At 41.9% G+C, this 22,084-nt stretch overlaps 2 long non-coding RNA genes and 3 other non-coding genes across 6 annotated transcripts in view; all 5 read right to left on the bottom strand.

Annotated features, from left to right (window-relative positions):
- LOC119563891 overlaps positions 1-12,386 on the bottom strand; it is a 70,279-nt gene extending 57,893 nt beyond the window's left edge. The window contains exons 1-3 of the long non-coding RNA XR_005222657.2: positions 11,209-12,386; positions 10,271-10,396; positions 8,123-8,218 (exon numbers count right to left, since the gene is read on the bottom strand). This is a non-coding gene — a long non-coding RNA (uncharacterized LOC119563891). The remainder of the gene's footprint in view (positions 1-8,122; positions 8,219-10,270; positions 10,397-11,208) is intronic.
- A 304-nt stretch (positions 12,387-12,690) lies between these two features.
- Positions 12,691-16,830, bottom strand: LOC114021685. 2 transcript variants are annotated; one of them, XR_006286287.1, is made up of 5 exons: positions 16,810-16,830; positions 16,359-16,453; positions 15,378-15,403; positions 14,423-14,648; positions 12,691-12,858 (listed from the first exon to the last, which is right to left on the bottom strand). It is a non-coding gene; the product is annotated as an uncharacterized LOC114021685 (long non-coding RNA). The 2 variants fall into 2 exon arrangements; XR_005222668.2 differs by lacking the exon at positions 16,810-16,830 and having other exon boundaries at positions 16,359-16,508.
- LOC114021805 lies at positions 12,935-13,007 on the bottom strand. The gene has a single exon (XR_003566213.1). It is a non-coding gene; the product is annotated as a small nucleolar RNA SNORD65 (small nucleolar RNA).
- LOC114021791 lies at positions 14,877-14,952 on the bottom strand. Its single transcript, XR_003566207.1, has one exon. It is a non-coding gene; the product is annotated as a small nucleolar RNA SNORD49 (small nucleolar RNA).
- LOC114021794 lies at positions 15,474-15,544 on the bottom strand. Its single transcript, XR_003566208.1, has one exon. It is a non-coding gene; the product is annotated as a small nucleolar RNA SNORD65 (small nucleolar RNA).
- Positions 16,831-22,084: the final 5,254 nt, after the last annotated feature.

Here is a 22,084-nt window from a genome sequence, read left to right as displayed (position 1 = left end):
AGATCTCCCTTCCAACAGCTCCTGGCATCTCTTTTCCTTCCCTCCAATTGCTTACAACCTTCTTTCATACCTCACAGTGCGGTCCTGTGATCTGCACTGCCTCCTTATGCCTGGATCTGTATGTCCCACTGAAATCAAGATGGCTTTCCTCTCTGTTTTCATTTCTCTTGCAAAGCATTTTTTGCATTTTGCTCAGTTTTGATAGCAAAACCTGTCTGCTCAGTTACTTTTTGGCTTTCAGTACTGAAGTATTGATCTCAGGGAGTCTACTCATTGCTCAGAGGTTAAGCATGTGCTTAACTGCTCTGCTGAATCGGAGCCACAGGGTACTTCTGCTCTGCAATCATTGCATGACTGCAGCACTTCTGCACATACCCAAGCTAGTTTTGATCAACCTAGCTCAAACAACAATAGCAGAGAAGCTGCGGCACTATGATAGCACAAGCCCACACAGTACCCTGGGGATGTATTTGAGGGAATTAGCCCTTGCCAAGTAGGCTATACCAAAACACTCCACTTAGCTCCCTGCTGGACACTGCTGAAATGGTGTGAGGAGGGATAGAGGGCAGGTAGCTTCCTTATTTTTTGTTTTTAAGGACTGGAAAAAAAGAAAACAAAATCTTTAGCCATCTTTGGCAATCTCATTCTATCGCTTTCAATGGAAATGAATGGCCTAAGACTAATGCAACGTCAAATAACCGTACGCTACAGCTACAATAAATCGAAGAGTGACGTTTCATTGTGTGAGGGTTTGTCTATAAGTTAATCGAAGTCGCATATCTGATCTAATAGCCAGAAACTGGACAATTGTTTCCCAAACCAGCACTTTTACTATCTTTAAAGGTTACAAATCCATTTTTCTTCTTGAGGTTAACAATAAATCCTCTTAACTTGATCACTGCACCACCTTGTGGCGAAATACTATTGCACTGACCGTACCCCTGCGTCTGAAGCTTATTCTCTCTTTCCGTTTTCTTTTCTGAACACCATCTTCAGTGACATTATTGGCCCGCTGGGAGGATTTGAGGACTGGCACTGGCCCTAAGGTAAATTGAGTTTGAGATCCCTGCTTTAAAACGTTCCTTCTTGCACCTATTGAGTCAAATTCTGCTCTCAGTTATAATTGTGCCCAGTTCACTGAAGCGAGAGGGGTTGCATGGGTGTAACCCAGAGCAGAGTTTGGCACAATCTATCAGAGCGGGCTTAAAATTCTTTTATAAGTGGAAAATTGAAAAAGACAAGAACACATGAACTGAAGACAGGGAAGATGAAGGATGGCGATATTAGTGATTTTACCATATTGCTAATGCATCACCTTGGCTTTCTCGGTAGCTGCCCATGACACTATCGTTTGAGCCCAGATAACTATTCCTGTTAGGTTTTCAGGGCAGGTAGTTTTTTTTCCCCACGCCCATTTGGCACTGATGTACTATCTAAATGGAGAGCATCTGGCCGTCAGATCCTGGGAAAATTACAGAAGCAATGATCTCAGCCTCTGGGCATGAGTGGAGAAGAGAACTTGGCTATTACTGATTTCAGTACCCATACCTAGTGGCCAAGGCTTAGGCACCCACCCTTAGCTCTGCTGAGGAAGATTCAGGTTTTACATCTCTGACCAAGGCATTTTGATAGGCTACAGAAGGGGGAAGTGTTTGCTAGCAGGTAGGGCTCAGAGGAAACAAACTTTTTTTTGCCTCACACTAATATCAGGATAATTATAGTTTGTCAGCAGCATGTGTCCCTTTGGGAGTTCCTCACTTTCCCTTTGCCCCTACTTGGGGATAGGGTGGGGGAGGGAAGGCTGGAAAAAATAAGTACCCTCCCCTCCTTCAAAGCAAAGGAATGAAGTCGCACAGCTGAGCTCCTATTTCATTCTGAAATCAGCTCTCTCTAACTAAGATGATTAATCTCATTTTCCTGAGACCAGCGGAAACTGACTAAGCCTCAAACATTAACATATGTTAAGTAATTTCTTCCCCCCCACCCCCCATTTCCTAAATAAGAGTGCATTGAGATTTAATCGTAAGAGCAGCCAGCTTGGCAAGAAATGGAGCTTGGCTCACACATTGTAGATTTGAAGTGGGATTTGTTTGCGTTAGTAGCAGGAATTTATTAAATACTGAAATTGTTGTTTCTTCAACAATGGTAACATTAATATGCATGTCTGTCTGATTACTTTACAACAACAACGAAATTGCGAGCCTTTAACCAGCACTAAAAGAAAACACCTTGTCTTTTATTGTAGATTAAACAGACAAAAGAACTAAAATATTTAAAATTCAGCCACTTTCCTTGAAGACCTTTTTCTATTCCAGATGTATACCGTTATCTACACTGTTATATGACTTTTAGGACATTTAGGTCACTCAGACCACATCCCTACTCTATTCAACTCCTTCCCATAATCCTCTGCCCTCCCATTTCTTGGGACTTGTTCCTGCAAAGTGTCTGGCACTACAGCCTGGCTCCAGCAAAGCACTTAGGCACATGCTTCACTTTAAGTATGCGACTAGTCCCACTAAGTGACATGAGATCTCAAGTTGAGCATACGCGTAAGTGCTTTGCTGGATCAAGCCCAGAGTGCTGAGCACCATGAAGGATTGGAGCCCTGCTGAATCAAGTTTCATATGATCGCCCTTGGCTGACAAAGCTCTCCATACTTCCACCCTGCCCTACGTCTCTGTTCTTGTTTCTTATCACATCCTACCTCACCAGCTTTGCTCCTCCAAATGATAGCAGCCACACCACTCCCTTTGTCTCCTGTTTCCATTCCTAGTCCTCTTCCACGCTACTCTCTATGGCTGGGATGACTCCTGCTAGGTCAGCACACCAGGCTCCCACCCTCTATTCATTTAAATTCCTCCTGAAAACCCACTTGTTCCACAAGGCTTACAAACACTAACCAACACCAATCCAATGCCATCACCAATCCCACCTATGAAGAACCCCAAAGGAGATGCAGAGGTTTTCTCTGATCTTTCTTTGTTTTGACTGTAAGCTCCTTGGGGCAAAGACCTCCTATAACTGCCATAAACAGCTGACCACATGTCAGAGCTTAAGAAAGAATAAAACATAATATGTAAAATAGACATCTGTATGGTTTGAGATCTACTGATGAAAAGCACTATGTAAGAACTAGGTATTATTATTGTTAGTACTACAAAGCCCTTCCTTGACTACACAATAATTGCTATAATATGAACACAATGCAACACAGAGGCTTTCTTCCCAAAGCACCTTACAAACTAGTGGCCTAACCCTGCCAGAATTTACTAATGAGTGCAGTGCTTACTCTTGAGTAGTCCCAGTAGTCAAGAGTGTAAGCACTATGCTTAGCAGTATTAATAGATGGGACTTACATACATACAGCACCTTTGAAATACAGTTGCCTTTGAGATGGAAGGCAACAACCAGGGAGAGAAGAAACTTAGAATAAACCCCCCTCCTCTTTGAAATTACTATGGGTTCAATTATTGGTCACCCAGAGCACAAGGCCTCAAATATTATGACAGCTATCCTAGAAATAGAAGACTTACGTTTTCCAAGAGGCCTTTCATCAAACTCAATTTATCGCCAAAGGGTTGCAATGCCCAAGCTGGGATCTGAACTTGTGCTTCCAAGGTATCCCTTTGGCTTAGGTCACTCTGTGTTTGGCAGTGGCTAAAATTTCCAATGAAAATAAATGAATCCTTATCGTGTGCACCAAGAGGACATGTCTTTCAGTTAATAAACAAATCTTGTAGGCTTACTTTACAAGGAAACAAAAGTGTCACTTTTTCAAAGCTCACATTTTTCCCCTCCCCCATATAAGGATAAATGTTTGCTCCAAACCTATTTCAATGACTAAGTTCAGAGCCAGAGTTTGGTAGCATCCACTAAAACATAGTGAACCTAGCGCTAGCATAGATATGCTTGCATCTCATTTAGCATTTGAAATGTGACTTTTGGGAGTTGGCGTTTAATAGTTAGTTGTTCCTAATTTATTCAATTGAAGTAGCTCACAATTGTCAGTGTTGAGGGACTGATGCTGTTTTAACTTGTCCAGGGGCTGGTGCATTATGGTTACGAATGAACTGCCTGTAAAAAAGGGCTTTCAGAGGAATATTAACGTAGGTCTCCTTAGGAAAGATGTTAAAAAATAAGAAACACAGAAAACATCTTGACATCTCAACTCTCTATGAGCAAAAACTGGAATTCATTTTATCAGATGAAGATTAATTCAAAAAAATGCCTACATACTCTTGGTAAATACATTGCAGGATTAATCTATAATAGAAGGCAGGCAGAAAAATTTGGACAACTATGTGGTTAGAGAGAGAGAGAACCTGTATTTATTTTATGAAGGACAAAAGTTATTTGTTCAGTGCACCTGAAGGCTAATGATTCATATACAAATCAGGGGATTCCATTGCTGTATCTTGAGTTCAGAGGCCCTGATTCTGCCATGAGACTTATGAGAGCAGACCCCCGTGCCCATGCAGATCTCATGGCAGGGATGGAGCCAGAGTGTGTTGCTTGCAGGCAGCCGGACTTGCCAAAATGGCTCATCTAAAATAATGGAAGTAGTCCCCTTCAGTCACAGAGTAAAAAGCAACAACATATGAGCACACCCAAATGTAGGATTTCATCTTTGTGTTCAATTTTTAAAGGTCGTGTCTTAGTAACCATCCATAATTATCTGTGGCACTTCCCACAGGCAGGATCTAGTCTTGCTGATGGCGAGATAAACTTTAATATGAAAAACTAAATTCTAAAACAAAATTGTTACACAGGATAAATTAATCATGAAATATATCATATTTAAGAACACAGCCTATTGTCAAATACAATACAGGAGGAGATGTGTCACATTTTTAGTCCTACTGCTTCTAATACCAAAACTACAAAGGATAAAAAGTGCAGATTTTACACTTGATTAAGATAATTAGTAGTTCATTTCAAAATAGGGATCCTTCTGATATGGCTCATTGAATCAGAAATTGTGGCAATTTTTAGAGTGGTACCACTCAGAGAGAGGGGAAAAAACCTATTAGTAATAACAATTTATGCTTCAGTGTCACCATCTGAGGATCTCACTGACCTTTAACGATATTAATGAAGTAGCAGTACCACCCCGGGTTGACAAGAATCCGCTCTATCTGACAGACGAGGAGACAAAGGCACAGGCTAATGCCACAACCTGTCCCGGGTCACACAGCAAGCCTGCGCAGAACCGGGAACTGAACTCAGGTTGCTTTAACCACCAACCAAGCCTACCCTTGAGGGAAGTGGTAAGTGGCAGAACTTTGCTATTTCTGGAATTTCAGTTCAGTCCTGAAGTTCACGTAGGTACCTTTCCAAACTTTAACCTTAGTGACTTAGAAGCCTAAGTACCATTGACTTTGTGCTGCAGTGAGAGCAGGAGATTGAAAGCAAGAGCTCAGAGGGACAGTGAAATAGAGGATTTACCATTTCTTCCTGCAGTAACAGAAGGAAACAGAAGTATCAGGTGGAACTCCAGTTGTTACCTCCCTGAGAGCACGCCAGCTTTTACTCTTACATTTACAGTGCAAGTTTTTACAGGCACACTGGGTAGTTACGCACCTGCACCCAGATTGGAAACGGAACCTCCACATGAGACCATTCTTTTCCACTTCACTACAGGTCTAATTCAGCCTTCAGATGCCTGCATGTGACTCTCCTTCACGACTGCAGGCACCTCACAAACTCTACGGGCAGAGATCAAAGGTCACTATCATCTGATGGCTGCTTGTTGGCCTATGTGAAAATGAGCTCAGGGGTCTCAGTGATGTTTCTACTAACCAAGTACCTGCAACACAAAAAACAGCCACAAAAGGCATCCTTGGTGGCAGTCTCAGCATAAAAAAGCATCATCACCTTCTCACCACGGCAGTGGCCACTCCGGCTCAGGGTGGAAACTTCCAGTCATAACCTATAGTATGTGTTTGGTGTATCAGGGCACCTTACATCAGCACTGAATACTCTCATAAATGAATTGCAACATGACGTTCCCATCTCTGTCTGGGAGCCATTCTTGCTTTCAGCATCTAATGTGGATCATTATTTTCTTGCTGCCTTAATCTTGTGATAGGTTTTAAATTTATTCATGGACTTGAGTTTAGCTCTCGTTAAGCTCTGGGGGCGCAAGCCGCCACTTTCTCTCAAGCTTTTGCTACTCAAAATAATTTTTATTTCAAGACCTTTCCATTGCTTACTTCCTAATAACCCTGCAGAACCAAATACATTGCAAATGCAATGCAAATGAATCCATTTTATTTTCCCCAGAGAAGGACTGACAGTTATATATTTCATGTTTATGAAACAGAAGTTGGTTCAATCAATGCACAATTTTAATAGGGATGAGCCTTTGCTACACATCCTACTGGGAAACTATATTGTTTATTATCAGAGGGGTAGCCACGTTAGCCTGGATCTGTAAAAGCGGCAAAGAGTCCTGTGGCATCTTATAGACTAACAGACATATTGGAGCATAAGCTTTCGTGGATGAATACCCACTTCATCAGATGCATGTAGTGGAAATTTCCAGAGGCAGGTATAAATATGCAATCAAGAATCAGGCTAGGGATAACAAGGTTAGTTCAATCAGGGAGGATGAGGCCCTCTTCTAGCAGTGAGGTGTGAACACCAAGGGAGGAGAAACTCAACAAACCACCAACAAATTGAAGGTCATTAATGGTGGAGATAGTTAATCTAAAATAGCTATTTATGATAGATACCATTGTCTTATAACTTCAGCCAAATTCCAGCTAATAAAGTGTCTTCTGAATGTAGACAAATATTCCCAAATCAACACCTTATAGTTTATTCAGCAGGAGCACTTCCAATTCGCAAGCTCAATAAACTAACATATATTAGAAAAGAGCCCCATGTTAACAAAAACAAAGGCTTTAAACAAAACACTAGCCACGTAGACTGCAGCTAATTTATCCACAGACGACATAAAAATAAAAACCCCAGCAAGCTAAACCATCAAGCAAATATTTGCTCAGTTGCTTCAGTCTACCCAAGGTCTGTGAGAGTATATAATGGCCATTAACATCAGCGGTGTTTGTAGTCTTATTTAATCAGAGGTCAGAGTCCCTTGCAGCTCAAATTTGCACTCCTTCCAGATGATGTTTTTAAACCTTTAAAATAAATAAACGTTCTCTGTATAACACATCATCTGAGAAATGTATTTGGTTTTGTCTCAACAAAAACTCTGAACAAGTTTACAATATACTAAAACCATGCCAAGAAAAAGAAAAACCCACCTCACATTTGTTGTAATACAAAAAGTGCTTTTGATTACATTTGCATTTCACAACACAGCAGAATAGACTGTGATTCTATTAAGGATTTTAATTAAACAGTGTTTGAACCATCAGTGTTTCCTAGCGCTCTGCTCCCGCATTCCAAAAAGAAGAATCTAATTAGTAACAACATGCAGTTTGCATGCTCCATTGAACAGGTCAGAAACTTACTATAATATATAGTGCTCTATGTTCTCGTTAAACCAAACGTTTTGGGTAACTGTTGCATAGCTATGCCACTTCTTTTGTACCAGCAAGAATATAGTTTCACTTTGTTATTTATTGTAGCTTACAGAAACATGCTGACTTTTCAAAATATTTGTATATGTGCTTCCTGGGTTCACATACAATATTGATATATTTCTTCAGCACAGACTAAATTCTGTATCCTCGCTGCATTACAAATAAGATTTAAAAATGTAAGCCCCAATCCTGCAAAGATTTAGGTATGTGGTGAACATTAATTATGCGAGTAGCTCCAATGGACGAAAGCTTTAACAACATTGGAGCCTTATACTTATTCTGTCCATTTGAGAAAATAAGAAATGGGATAACAAAGATCTATGTAAAAAATTCATTTAAATGACCATTTAAAAAGAGTACAACTACAATGTTGTACGGACATCAAAAACATTTAGCAAAACAGGTTAACGTGAAAGGTAGGGGGCCAATCAGCTTGTGATGCACAAGAAACTCATGATTCAGATAAAAGTTTTGGCTGAACAGGGGTTAGAAAAAAACAAAGATTATTTTTTATATTAACTGTTCCTCACGCTATACAAAAACTGGTTGTTTAGGGAATTACAACCTACCTCCCAGATGGCCTCAGTAGTTTCTTTCGAATATGGATTTCCTTCAAATCCTGGTCTAAGTGGTTGTCATTCAAATCACTCCTACAGATCCACCTCCTTTGCTACAAAACAAATCATGGAAGTGATCAGATGAAGATCGTATTGTTATAAAAATTCTCTCAAGCAACAATTTTATCTGCATCTCAGCCCGTTTTGATTTTCTAGGTATGATCTGGGGTTGTAAGTGTTCTGACAAAAGGCACTCCATGTTTACATCTTCTTTCCCCTCCCACTTGTCTATTTAAAATACAGTACAACCTTTTTAGGGTAGGGACTTTTACTCTGTGTTATACAGTGCCTAGCAGGAGGCCTTGATCTTCATTAGGGCCTATAGGGACTACCACCAAAAATAATTCTTTTACAAAAATTGTACACCACAACAAAGTAGACAAGTGTTGTCATTTTACAGGCCGGCGGTATCCCCATTTCAGAGATAGGTGAATGAGTCAGGGATGCTGGAACTATTTTTATGAGGGGGTGCTGATGTTGGAAACCATGGAAACCGTATATTTGGTGTTTGTTAATACTACTTCAAGGTAGGGGCTGCGATGGCACCACTGGAATGGACTGCTGCATGTAGTTTGAAGTCCTTTCACAGGCAGTGACCCCATGCTGTTATTATTAATCATGTTTTTTATAGTAGTGCATAAGGACCAACCAAGAGTGGGGCGCCATTGTGCTAGGTGCTGTACAAACAGACTAGTAGATGGCCCTGCCCCAAAGAGCTTACAATCTAAATAGACAAAACCCAGGGGGATGGGGAAAGGGATAGAACATAACAACAGAGTTAACAATATGATGGCAGCAAATGGCAGGTTAGTTCTAATTTTTTTTTTCTAAATGGGTTTTGTTAGTTAGGAGGCGGGGGCGGGATCAGCTATATGTAAGGAAAGGGGAAGAGAGGGTGAGGGGGCCAGGGTGGAGTGAAGAGATTGTGAGGGAGGGAGAGGCTTGGAGCACACAGCACAGAGCAGAGAAAGGCCAGTCAGAACTGCAGAAAGTTCTCAATGTCCAGAGCTCTGTGCTTTGGCTGCTTCTGCCCCTACCAGCTAGAGACTCTGGCGGGCTCCTTTCTGCAGTTTTCTCCTAAGCCCACAGGGAAGGGAGAGGAGTGGCCCCAGCTAGGCTCCATTTTACCTCTGTCCCCTCAGTGCAGCAGTCCTTGATTTGGCTGTTTTTGCCACTACCAGCTAGTGTCTGTGGCTGGCTCCTCTACAGTTTTCATCCCTGCCCCATGTTGATTTTGGGAACCACCCAGGTTCCAGTGCCTTCCAAGTTTGGGGGTCTCCCCTGAACAGTTCTGGGTCCAGGCGATGCTACAGGGAGGGGAGCTCTGGCTGGGCCCAATTTTCTCCCTTCCCCAGAGTGCGTCACACTGTGACTGCTTCTGCCCCTACCAGCTGGAGTCTCTGGTCTATGAATACATGAGCATCTCTTTAAATTAGCTGAATATATCTACAGTCAGCTTGGTTTCTATATTGCTAGTAACAAGGTCCAAATTCTTGCAAATTATCTTTAACAATTTTTTTTTTGATAAAAAAAATCAGCACTACAGGAGGCCAATATTAGCAAAAGCAAACTAAATTTAAAATCTCTCCCATAGTGACACCAAGTGGACAAACTTCTTCAGTAATTTTTCAGTGGTGTTAAGTGGCTAGTTCCAAAGCCTCAGCAAACATGTTCAAAACCAAGAGATTATAATGAAGTAATCTTTGATACCCCACCTTTATACAGTAAAACCAGATACTGGTGTGGTAGCGTATCAAATAGCAGACATGAGTGCCACCAGATTCCTCGTTGTTTTTGTGGATACAGACTAACATAGCTACCCCTCTGATAGCAGACATGAAGTTTCTCTATTACTAGAATCCTGGCTTTTTAGCCATTAGCAAAGTTGATCTCAGACTCAGATACCCTATTTACTTTCCCCGCACAAGGGTTGTAACAAAGTCAAAATGAACAAAATTGTGCCAATTCATCATACTGGTTCACTTTTATACTAAATCCACAGGTGCTACCCCTTCACTTTTTGCATTTTAGTTTGCAGTCCAGGGCAGGGATTAATTATGTTCACACAGAACTGAACTAGTGTAATATATAAATGCTTACCAACGATAAAGAACATGGGTAAGTTGGACGGAGTCTCCTCTAAGTTGTCCACTGACTGGAAGTGAATGTTACCCATTTTCTACCTAGGCAGTTGTATCCATCTCAGTCAGAGCTAGGACAGGTGGCCTGAAGTAGATTGTCTTTCAGTTAGTAGTATCATTGACCACTGTTTGCTGACAGAACATGACACCATCACATATCAGCTCCTTAGAGCAAGATCTGGCACTGCAGTGCTCTGCCTCAGTTTCTCCCTCAGGCTCTTGAGCAGGGAACTTCACAGATTCTGCATTTTGGTAACATGTCCTTGGGCTATTAAGACCCACTTAAGTCTTCCAAACCCAAAGATAAAGTCCTCATAGTCCAAATCTGAAAATGTCCAACAGACTAGGAATCATAAACAGGGAATCTTCTGCCACCATTATGCTGACCTTCAACAATGGTCTCACCATGTCTTTAGTAAACAAACTTAAATTCAGCCCCTTTCTTAGACACCCCTTCTGCATGCTTGATGTTCCTGGGCTCTGCAGGCTGCCTGCAGTTTTAGCTGAGCATTGTCTCCCACTGCTTTTTCCACAGCAGTTTCCCACTGTCTCCCTTTCCATGACTCTCACTTCCCCTTCCTTAATGACAGCCTGACTCCTTATAGGGAACACCTGCCCCTGCCCCCTCAGCTGCATCTCATTAATGAGCAGGCCTGTCTGGCTCCAAGTTCCTAAACAGGCAGACCAGTTATAGCTGAAATTTAAGCTTATGAGCCCTTTCATTCCAAACCCCATAAATGAACTGAGATAGTAAAAAATACAAATAAGCTATTTGCTTATAAAAACCTATTAACATATAGACATTGACAACTATTGGACACAAGGACGAAACCGGTACTTCAGACTTATAGGAAAGGAACTTTGATGCCAAATATTAAACCTGAAATGTTGCCTTACCCTACAAAGAGTGGCTAAATGTCACAGCTCAGCCCCCTGGATTCCAAGTGCTGTGCACATCTCACTAGAAAACAGTCTCCTTAACAGGTGAAGAGATGTGGCTTCTTCCTATGCCATTTTCATTACACCCAAGCATGCTACTTCACAGGCCTCACATCTTGCGGGCATTTCCTTTACAGCTTTCAAAATTTGTTAACCAGTTGTTTGAAATTAGTATTTGTCTGCAATATACACAACTCTGACTGAAATGCTACCCTGCCCCTGCTACCTCTGCAAATCCTACTGTATACAGGAGATCCTCAGCATCTATTTTTTCCCAGAGACCCTGCAGTTTAAGGCCAAAGAGGGCGGTGATACAAAAACCCTTTCAATTTTGTTTGCTGTAGAATTACTTGCTTGAAAGTTCCATTGGAGCTCAAACTTTTACACCTATCTACCAAACCTTGTTAATCACCTGGTGTTTTGGATGATTGAGCAATGTACTAATCATTCAATGAGCTACCCACATCAAAGATTGAGATACACATCTACAACACATAGGAAGATTTCCTCTTTTAAGTATTTAAAGAAATCAGTGAATTGTAAACAAGTCTGTAAAAAATGAAGGGCAGCAGCTAGGTATGAAGAGACTGCTGTACAATCAGCACATTTTAAATCTTACTTGCTCTAACTAAAGGGTCATTGCAGGAAGAATCAGTCATTTAAAGTTATATGCAGTGTTGCAGTTGTGGGTGTTAAAGAGGCTGGTGAGGTGACATCCCTATTTGGACCAGCTTCTGTAAGGAGACAAATTTTCAAGCTTAAAAGCTCTTTACAACCGCCTGTCTTTCTCCAACAGAAGCTGGGTCAACACGAGATTCTCTCCTTTAAAGTTAGATTACATCACATGAACAGAGAATTCAGATTCTGTAACTGAGAACAAGTGAAGTGTCCCCTTCCCAACTCCCTAGACTATATTTGAGGAATGTTTCACTAACACTACTTTAGCTTAAAGGATGAGCACTCTCTAAAGGAAACAGTCCAGCTACAAGTAGTGTTTTAAAAAGGTAATTGTGTTTAAACTAAGCGAAGAGTCAAAAATCCAGTATGTTCTAGTTACAAAGTTTATTTGTATTACCTTAGATCAGCGATTCTCAAACTTTTGTACTAGTGACCCCTTTCACATAGCAAATCTCTGAGTGCAACCCCCTTTATAAATATATTAAAAAGGGTTTTTAATTTAACAGCATTGTAAATGCTGGAGGCGAAGCGGAGTTTGGGGTGGAGGTGACCAGTCATGACCCCCCCACCCCCGCTGTAATAACCTTGCAACCCCAAGGGGTCCCAACCCCCAGTTTGAGAACCCCTGCCTTATGTTTAGTGCAGTTTTTTTTCCAATTTGTTTGTGTAAACAATGCTGTATTTTAAAGTATATAAAGAGGTATTTTCTATTATAAACAATGAGTTTCGATTATGCAAGTTATTTGAAATAAAGACCAAGAGTACAATGATTTGAACATTTTAATTTGTGCACTCAACAGTACGCATCTTTTACTTGTACAAGAGTGAGCAGAGACATTTGGTAGTGCTCACCAAAAAAAAAGTTGCTAATTCTCAGGCTCATTTGGATGTTCTTCTATTGCAAGCCTGTTGGGTCTGCGATATGGACACCTGCAACACAATATAACAAATAAGTTACAGTGCAATGTGAACTTCTACCCAACCAATTCATTAGTATACAAGATGTCTTCAGAAAACCTTTGCTCACCACTAGTCAATCTGCCGGTAATTCCAGCTATTTTTGGTGAATTTCATCATTTGATATCTTGTACTGAATGGTACACATTTGTAAATATCTATACAAAATTCCAGGATTATCACTGAAACCTACAATGTTTGAAGCGATGAAAAAAGTTACAAACATGGCTCTAAGTTTTTTTGTTTAGAGTATCATCAGGTTCAATCACCATTGGGATTTGATGTCTTACCACTTAATTTAAATTCTCAGCCATTTTTGGCCCCCCCCTTTTTTTTAAACACACTTAACCACATGGGCTTTCACCTCTAGTTCACCAATGCCTCAGTATTATTCACTCATTTGCACTTGATAAGATTTCAGTGAACAAATATGATGCAGGGACAACTCTCTTGTACATCATCAAGCACATCAGTGGTTAACTTTTTTAGCCATTAAAGTTTAACCTAGCACTGCATCAGTATGTTTTAGAAAAGGTGGTATCACACTGAGTCTGCTAATCAATTATGCCCCCTAGAATCTAAATTGAATAGAAAGTGTAGCTGACAATTTCTCATTTAAAGTTGATGAACACAACATGTAAGATATTAAAGCTAATGTTAAAATTTAGGTGAATGAATTTAATACAGTTTAGATATCTAGCATCCATACATTCAGGTACATTACTCATGAAAAAAGTTTTACAGAGTTGGTGGTGGAAAGCAAAATATATTTGTATTCAAACTCACGCAAAAAGACTTTCTAGTGCTGTACTTTCTTTACTGCAGGAATCTCATTTAACTTCCCTGATATTTTTTGGAAAAAAAATGCTGTAACACAACCAACCAAGTTTCTGAACCAACATTAAAAGGATAAAGGACAGGTTGCAGAGGAAGCTGCTAGTGATGTCTAAACACATTAGTTCTGTGAACTAAGACTCATTATGGGGTAGAGGTTTAGTAAAGAAGGGAAAATTGAGAGTTCACTCAGAGGGGAGGGAAGCAGATTAGTTACAAAACTGAGGGTCTAAACTCACAGGGGATGTGATTAAGAGTTGCCTGACCTCATTTTATTTTCTGATTTCTAAGGATGTACATGTGTAAACAGTTTTTACCAGTACAATTGTGAGAGACTATATACAGGATTCAATCTTTACAGTAGCATCACATTTCAGCAGGAAAGGGAAAAAAAGTACGCGTAGACAAGTGATCTGGAATGACAACAGATGGTGGGAGAAGCAATTTTTCTGTCCAGATTCCTGAATGACTACATTACCAGTCCACTGCTGCCATATTAGAGAACTGTACAGCTGAATTTCACTAGAAGCTATTCTTATGTAGAACAGAACCCTCACATGTCTTCTATTAAGCTAGTGAAATATGACAGACACTTTGCACACTTTAAGCTATAAGCAAGTGCGAGGGGAGAGAGCAGTAGAAATCTGCCTCCTGCGGTGGATGCCCAGGTATTGTGGGGACAGGATGGTCTGTCACAACTTACATAATTATGCAATATCCAGTTTCAGCTCTTGACCTTGAATCTGTGTATTAAGAGGGTCTGAAGAATAGAAGGCTCCACTTTTCCATCAAGTCTTGGTAAGCCATGACCCAAGTTCTCCTTTCCACCCAGATTAGGTCTGGTCCAAGGCCCACCATAGCTCAAGGGAGCTGCTTGCCACCTCTCCCGCAGGCATCTCACTCCTCCGAAATATCGAAGTCTACAGATTCTGCAGAGTAAATGGAAACAAGAGAACAAAAATGGACATTACATGATGCCCTGAGTAGACTGAGGCTGGAGTGCCAACAGGAAGCATGGAAGAGCCAGTCTTCAGATAAACTGCATGCCTGATTGTCTTTTGGCTCCTAGTACTAATGTCATTTTAGCATATCACAAACAGCCAAGTTCTAGCATACAGGCCTCCAGATAACTTAAATTCAATATACATATAGCTGTATTTCAGACAAGTTGAGAAGGTTATCGTCAGTTCTCGCATCTGACGGCACTTCCTATTCAAGGGTATCATCATATCAACAGCTTTTTGTTGGTTTAGATAAGCAACTAACACAAGCCCAAAACTTGCAAATTTTGCTCTAACTTTCCCCTTGACTAGGAGTAAGTTGCAAGGCATTAGCTGATCAAATCAGTAACTTAATCAAATCTAAGGATCAGCATTAGATTGGAGTATTCACCTGTAAATTACCAAAGTGCTTCTATTTCAACCCTCATGGAGCAGCTCCAAAAAAATCTTTATCAGCTTTTCCTTTTGCATTAGTCCAGGTCCATATGGTGCACTACTAGACAAATGCCTAACCAGAGTCTGTCCTGTCCCCCCCCCTACATCCAGAAGTGGATGAATGGGACTGCCATATTTCAACTTTAGAGATTGTCAATATGCAAGTAAAATCCCAAAACTGGCTTAAGGATTTATACAAGTTAGTGCAAAAATAAAGCTTACCTTATACTTCAAGACACCATTTTTCCCTAAGAAGAGGAAATATAAATTATTATATGACAATATTACAGTTTTATACAAAGGATATTTTGTAGGTTTATTCAGAAAAACCTTCTCACCACCAACAATCTGTCGGTAATTCCAGCTATTTTCGGTTTATTTCATCATTATGCACCTTTGATTTGACCAATTCTATAGGAATATTAAAATACGGCTTTCAAAATGAGCTTTAAGACTCTAGATTTTTGCACGTAATTATCTGCAAAAAAATTGCCCAGTCATGAATCACTGTCTCTAAAGTTCAGTAATTCCCTTATTACAGCTTGCTATCCGTTAGCCGTAACTTCAGTTCGTGAATTTAACTGCACTGCAGAATCCAAAACTACAACCACTGCTACAATGATTGAGAAGTTTTGTAGTCTGCTCACTCGGCAAACTTTTTTAGCCTGAGAACTATTAAGGAAATTAAATCTTGTATTCCTATTTCTGACTGGAGGAGCGGAGAGCTGCAGATCTTACTCCAACTTCTCAGCCCTTAATATCCAGCATGGGTGTCTTTCACAAAAAAAAGTTTTAAACAGTATGGGGCACAAACGCCACTGGCTGAGTCTGATCATCCCTTCCACTCCCGGCTCAGGTTCTACTCTTGATGCCGACGAGAGCATTTTGTTTCGGTCACCCATGAGGCCTGCTGAAGGAAAAGGGGGTAGAGACCAGAGCCGAATTTAGAAATCGTGAGCCCGTCTTTCGAAGACGCCGAAGGCACCTCTCGTTCCCCTCCCTCTGCGGTGCATTCCCGAGCCGGCCCCTTACACAAGGGAGTCACACTGCGGCAGCGAGTCTCAGTCTCTTTCCCCCCCCCGTGACCCCGCGTTAAGGGACAAGGGGGTCCCGAGCCCGACAGCGAAGCAGGTCGGGCACAACCCCATGGACCCCGCCAGGGCGCCTCCCCAGCCCAGCTGCAAGGGTCAAGCGCCATCTTACCTCAGCCGCGCACGAGGCGCCCAGCCCCGGCCGCGCTCGGGCAGCCGCCGCCGCCATCTTCTCCCCAGCGCCTCAGGGCCACGCAGGTCACCCAGCTTGCGAGACAGACACACGGCGGCCCCGTCAGTCCCCAATAGCTGCCCCGGGCCCTGCCCCCTCCCCGCAGCGCGCGCAGCCTCGCCCCCTCCCCGCTGGAGCCAGGGGCTCCCGCCCGCCGCCCGCGCGCTCCGTCCCTAACGGGCTCCCCTCAGGCCCGGCCCGACTCCCCCCCTCCCCCGCCTTCAGGCCCGGCTGCCGCGAGCCCATCCCCCCGCGCCGAGCACGAGGCGAGGAGACAGGCACCCCGCTGCCCCCAGGGTAGTGCACGAGGGGTCCAGCCCCGCTTTCCCGGCGCGGGCCCGCCCCCCGAGCCGCTGCCCCCCTCAGCCGAGCCCGCTCGCGCGCAACGTACCGGCGAGAGAGAGCGAGGGGCGAGCGGGCGGCGGCTTTTAAGGGGTTGGAATGTACCATCCTGTGGGGGAGGGGAGGCTCATCGTAGGCCGTCAAGCGCTAGTGGAACGTACCATCGCCATCGCAGGATATGGGGGGAACAAACACGAGCTCGTCTGCCTGCCCTTGGAAGGGACCGGGGGTCTCACTCTGCAGAGGGGACAGTTGCAGAGCTCAGGCAGCTGTGGCACAAGAGGCCCAGTGGCGGCTCACGCTTCTGTCAGCGACCCTCCTCAGGCCTGACACACTCACTGCCCCTCTCACAGCGCTGACCTAGAATGATCTACCAAGACGGTCATGGGGGATATCAGAGGAAAGCTTATAGCGTCCTGACCATCCTGAGCCTTGATGTACCAGCATCGCTCCAGGCGGTGTGTGCATGTGCTAAAAATACCTTTAAATCATGCAGCCAGGCAGCTGTTGATAAACGTTTTCCCCAAACAACAGAAATGTTCATTTCCCTCTCTGCCTAGATCTCGGACATACATTAAGTAGGATACGTCAAATACAATAGGCGTTCATTTGCACCTGAGGTAAACGAGAACCGAGAAAGCAGCAGGCCGGAGAATCTTGTCGGAGCGTACACGTCACAAGGATACATTTCAAAGGTTTACTGGTCTGTGAGAAGAAGGAAAAAGAAACATTCAGTTGTCTATGGCTAAGGGAGCGAAAAGGACAACATTTTTTACCCCCCATGAAAGTTGAATCCTGAACCCAGTGGGGAGGGGAAAGGGGGAAGGCTAGTAATCCTGAGCAACTTTCTTTAGACAGGGCTTGTAGCCTGCTAAAGTTATGTTCAGTCTCTTATAAGCATATTATTGTGTTTTGTCTTATTTGTAACCAGCACTGTTTCCATTATTCACACTCAGTTATTACTTGAATCTGAGAATCTCTGGTCTTTGCTAAGACATATTCTGTTTTTACTATAAAATCATCTCAGTGCTGTGATGTTACATAGGATGCGTCTTCTTGGTCCTTGGAGGTAGCATACATGGTATTTTCTGTGAGCGGCTAGCGACAGGAGGTGGATGCTACAGGGGAATGCTTTCCAACATGGCTTGGGGACCAGGGTCGACCTAGTTAAACTGCAAGGCAAAGTAAAGGCTGACTACATCTGAGAACATTGTTTGGGGTAGCTAACAGACTGGAGTGACAGGGAGCAGACATCCAGTTTATAACCAGCAAATCTTTCTCTTGCTGAGGCAGGGTGGGGGTAGGGGAGATACCAAGGTGATTTATAAACCTGCGTGCCTAGAAAATGTCACAGTAGCCTAGGGCTGTCTACAGGGAGAAGGGGATCATGGGGCTATTTATACTTTGTAGGGTATAGGCAACCTGCGGCTATAAGATAGAGGGATGGATGTGATTATTTTTAGTGTTAAAAGTCTAGAAATCTTTTTGATCACATAGAAACATAGGGCTGGAAGGGACCCCAAAATTACATGAAGTCTAGGCCTCTGCACTGACGCAGGACTAAGTAAACCCAGACCATAAATGTCAGGTACCTGTTCAACATGTCCTTAAAATCCTCCACAATTTCCTTAGAAGCCTGTGTCAGATCTTAACAACCCTTGTAGGTAGAAAGTTTTCCTTGTTATCTATCAGCCTAAATCGCCGTAGCTACAGAATTAAGCCCATTACAATTAATCACCATCCTCTTCATAACAATATGTAGCAGGGCACACGGTTCCTGGAATTCACCTTTGATAAAAGGTGAATACTTACATGACCCATCGTCAGCCCTTACACCCATTTCTGTCAGACTCCTAGAACCAAGAGTAACCCAGCTTCAGGAGTTTTTGTGACATACAGGGCCCTGTATTGAGAACTGTACTGAGACCATCGAACACCCATTGAATTGTAACAACTAAGTCAGTCACATAGGCTGTACTCAAACCAGCAGTCAGATGAAAGACTTTCTATCCCTTTACCTACCTAAAGTCCCACAATGTATGCCCCACAGGTTCTCCCAGACATGGCATAACCAACTCACTATGGCACTGTCCCCCTCGCCTGGCATCCACACTGCATATAGAGTTTGAGATGAGCCTGCTACACCCTGGGCTAATTTTCTGCACAGTGTTTTATTAGGTAATATCAGCATACTGTGATCTGTACAGAACACAGCTGCTGACCTGAGGCATCCCACAATCTACCAGTGGGTGCTTTTCTCCACTGCAATCATTCAGGCTATGAACCAGTTGGTTTTTATTCACCCGTTGCTTGAAGGCTTTTCCTCACATGCACATCTCTGCTGAAGTTTTGCAACACGTCTACACTAAAAATTAAGTCAACCTATCTTACATTGGCGTACAGCCACCACAGTAATTACATTGCTTGTATGTGTCTACACTTTGCTCCTTATGTTGGCAGTACACATCCTCACCGGGAGCAATTGTATCGATTGTACTGTCAGTGTGGGGCATTGTGGGATGGCTCCTGAAAGCCAGTAACACTTGACGAACAACGCAGTGTCTACACTGATGCTGGGTCAACCGAACTACATTGACCTTGACTCTATGCTGCTTGCATAGGTGGAGTTATTAAGTCAGCCTAGCAGGGAAACAACATCAGTCGAAGTGAAGTTTACGTATAGACACTTCCAGTTAGATTGATGTAAGCTACCTTGCGTCGACCTAACTCTGTTGTGTAGAGCAGACCTAAATCTTCAGATTCTACTTGGTAAAGAAAAAGGACACAGCTTCAGTGAATCATTAAGGTCTCATGAGCCTCACTCAAGAGCTTATCTAGACTAGAATACAAAAAGTACATTTTTAGTACATTAATATATTTTAACATGAGCTGGGTTGAATTTTTTTCATTGAAAAATGGGGTTGTGATAACATTTTTTGTGGACAAATTTTAATTGAATTTCCTCATATTTCAATGACATTTCTACATGAAAAATTGACAAAAATCTTGATTTTTTTTTTTTTGTTTCAAAATTGGGGGTGGGGAATCCACTCACTTTTTTTTTTTGTTTTAAAAACTTTACTCATCTCCTCCCACCCTTTTTTTGGACTGTGGGGAAGAAGTAAAATGAAAGAAAGTAGTTTCCCCTACTTTCTCTACCATTTATGGGGGAAAGAAAGTGGACTTTTTCCACAAAGCAAAATGAAAAAAAAATCATTTCAATTTTCAAAAACTGCAAACTAATTGAATATTTTTCAACATTTTTTGCAAAACATTTTACCTTTTTCTGATCAGATCTATTTTTAACTAAGGGCTTGTCTACACAGGAAAATTGACTGAAATAACTATTGCAGAATAACTTATTCTGCAAAAGCAATTCTAGAATAGCTGTCCATGGGGACACTATTCTGTAATAAAAGTGATTTTATTCCAGAATCATTATTCCCCTCTGGACACACACTAATTATTCCAGCATAAGGTGACTTTTTTATTCCAGAACAGTGTCCACATGGGGAGCTATTCCATAACATCCCTGCGTAAACAAGCTTTAGGTAGTAGGCCCCTTGGAGCAGACTGCCTTTTTGTTAAGTATTTGTACAATGTAGAGCAAAACGAGATCCTTGTGTGCATGAGGCTCCTACATGCCAGCAAAACATTAAGTATTTTAAAACACATTAGCTGATTGAACCTTAAACTTCCCTCCTACCGTCCACCATTGACCATCTAACCCAAATTAGTATTATAAAACATTTATATTGAGGGTAGTGTCTTAAAAGGCACAACCTGGTTGAACCTTATTGCACTAGGCACTGTACAAACATGACAACAGTTCCTGCCCTCTTAAATACATCACAAAAGAAAAAAAAAGGTTACAAACCCAAATATTTTAAATCATTTGCAAGTGTTGGATCATATTAAAGAAGTTCTGTATTAAAATCACAAATGAGTTTGATTCCCCATAGTTTAAATTCCAGGGTATTACTAATTAAGAGGTCTCTTGGTTTTTGGTACTGTTTCTCTCCCTCTATGTGTGAAACTTGCAAGCTGCTAATTGTGTTAGTACATTCTAAGACAGAGTCTGTTCTCAAAGCAATTCACAGAGAGAGAGAGACTCAAAGCAATACTCTAACAACAGAAACAGCACCCAGAGACTCCCCGCCCTTTTGTTGTATTAACAATTGTGATTAAAATAGAGATAGAGGACGTATGTGGATGGATGCTTGGTGTGGATAATAACTGAATGATCAGGGAGGTGCCAGCCTAAGAATCCAGTGTCCATCGGCTGAAGAAGGCTTCAAGTGGAAATAACCAGAGGACCCCCGGAGGGCAGACTGGAATCCACCTAACAGCCTCAAGAATGGGAGAACCAAAGAACAAGATAACATCTTGGAGCCGTCAGGAATGTGCTATCTGCTGATTGATTCAGCAACAGCATGATGAAGCAATTCCCATAGACTGGGATAGGAAGAAATTCCTATAAAAATAGACTCTAAAAAGTGAGAACTTTGGGGTCTGATTCTGCAAACCAACTTCCAGGAGCATCAGATGAGCATCTGACAAGGCCCTGCTCCCTCCTCATGTCCAGGCCACCTGGCCAGTGGCTTGGCATGAGCAACTCTAAGGCTGGTAACTATGATAACAACTTTGCAGAACCTGTGTGTGTGTGTATGAATGAATGTGTGAATAAAGATGAGATTGAATGGAATGTTACAGCTGTAACTAACTGCTTACTATGATTCTTTCTGTATTCACAATAAATGTGGTATTTTGCCTTTTTTCCCTTTAATAAGATCCTGCTGGTTTTTATTTTATTGGTATAACACAAGAACCCTTTACCCAAACCTCAGAAACTAGTAAGGCTCCTTTAACCTTGACATAAGGGAATACCAGTTTGCATTGAAACACCGTATGACCAGTTTGAGTTTGAATTACAGGACCATGAAATAAAACTAAAGGTTGTTTAATCCAGATTAATTTGTTTTTCACCTCCATATAGAGAGGACAATGAAGGGCTAACTGATGCACCCACAGCCTCTATATTAAAATAATCACATCTTTTTCTCTTAATTTATGTAATTGCTAGGGTCCTGACTGTACCGCAATAAGCCCTTTTCAGGAATTGATTTAATATGACTACCCAACAGAATTTCAGTAAAATTGGACGTTAATGTAATTTCTAGCAGTTTTTATTTGGAAGAAGACCAAGCCAACAGACATCAGCAATATCTGCTTAAATAAAGGTTTAAATATTTTCACTTTTTTTTTTTTCAATTCAAGGCAAAGAATATAATGTAATGTTGCTCTCTTCTTCCTCTTGTCTGTTA

The sequence above is a fragment of the Chelonia mydas genome, chromosome 17, assembly GCF_015237465.2.
Source record: "Chelonia mydas isolate rCheMyd1 chromosome 17, rCheMyd1.pri.v2, whole genome shotgun sequence".
NCBI classification, from domain to species: Eukaryota; Metazoa; Chordata; order Testudines; family Cheloniidae; genus Chelonia; species Chelonia mydas.
The sequence above is the reverse complement of the archived record's forward strand: the minus strand, read 5'-3'. Positions and strand labels throughout refer to the sequence as shown.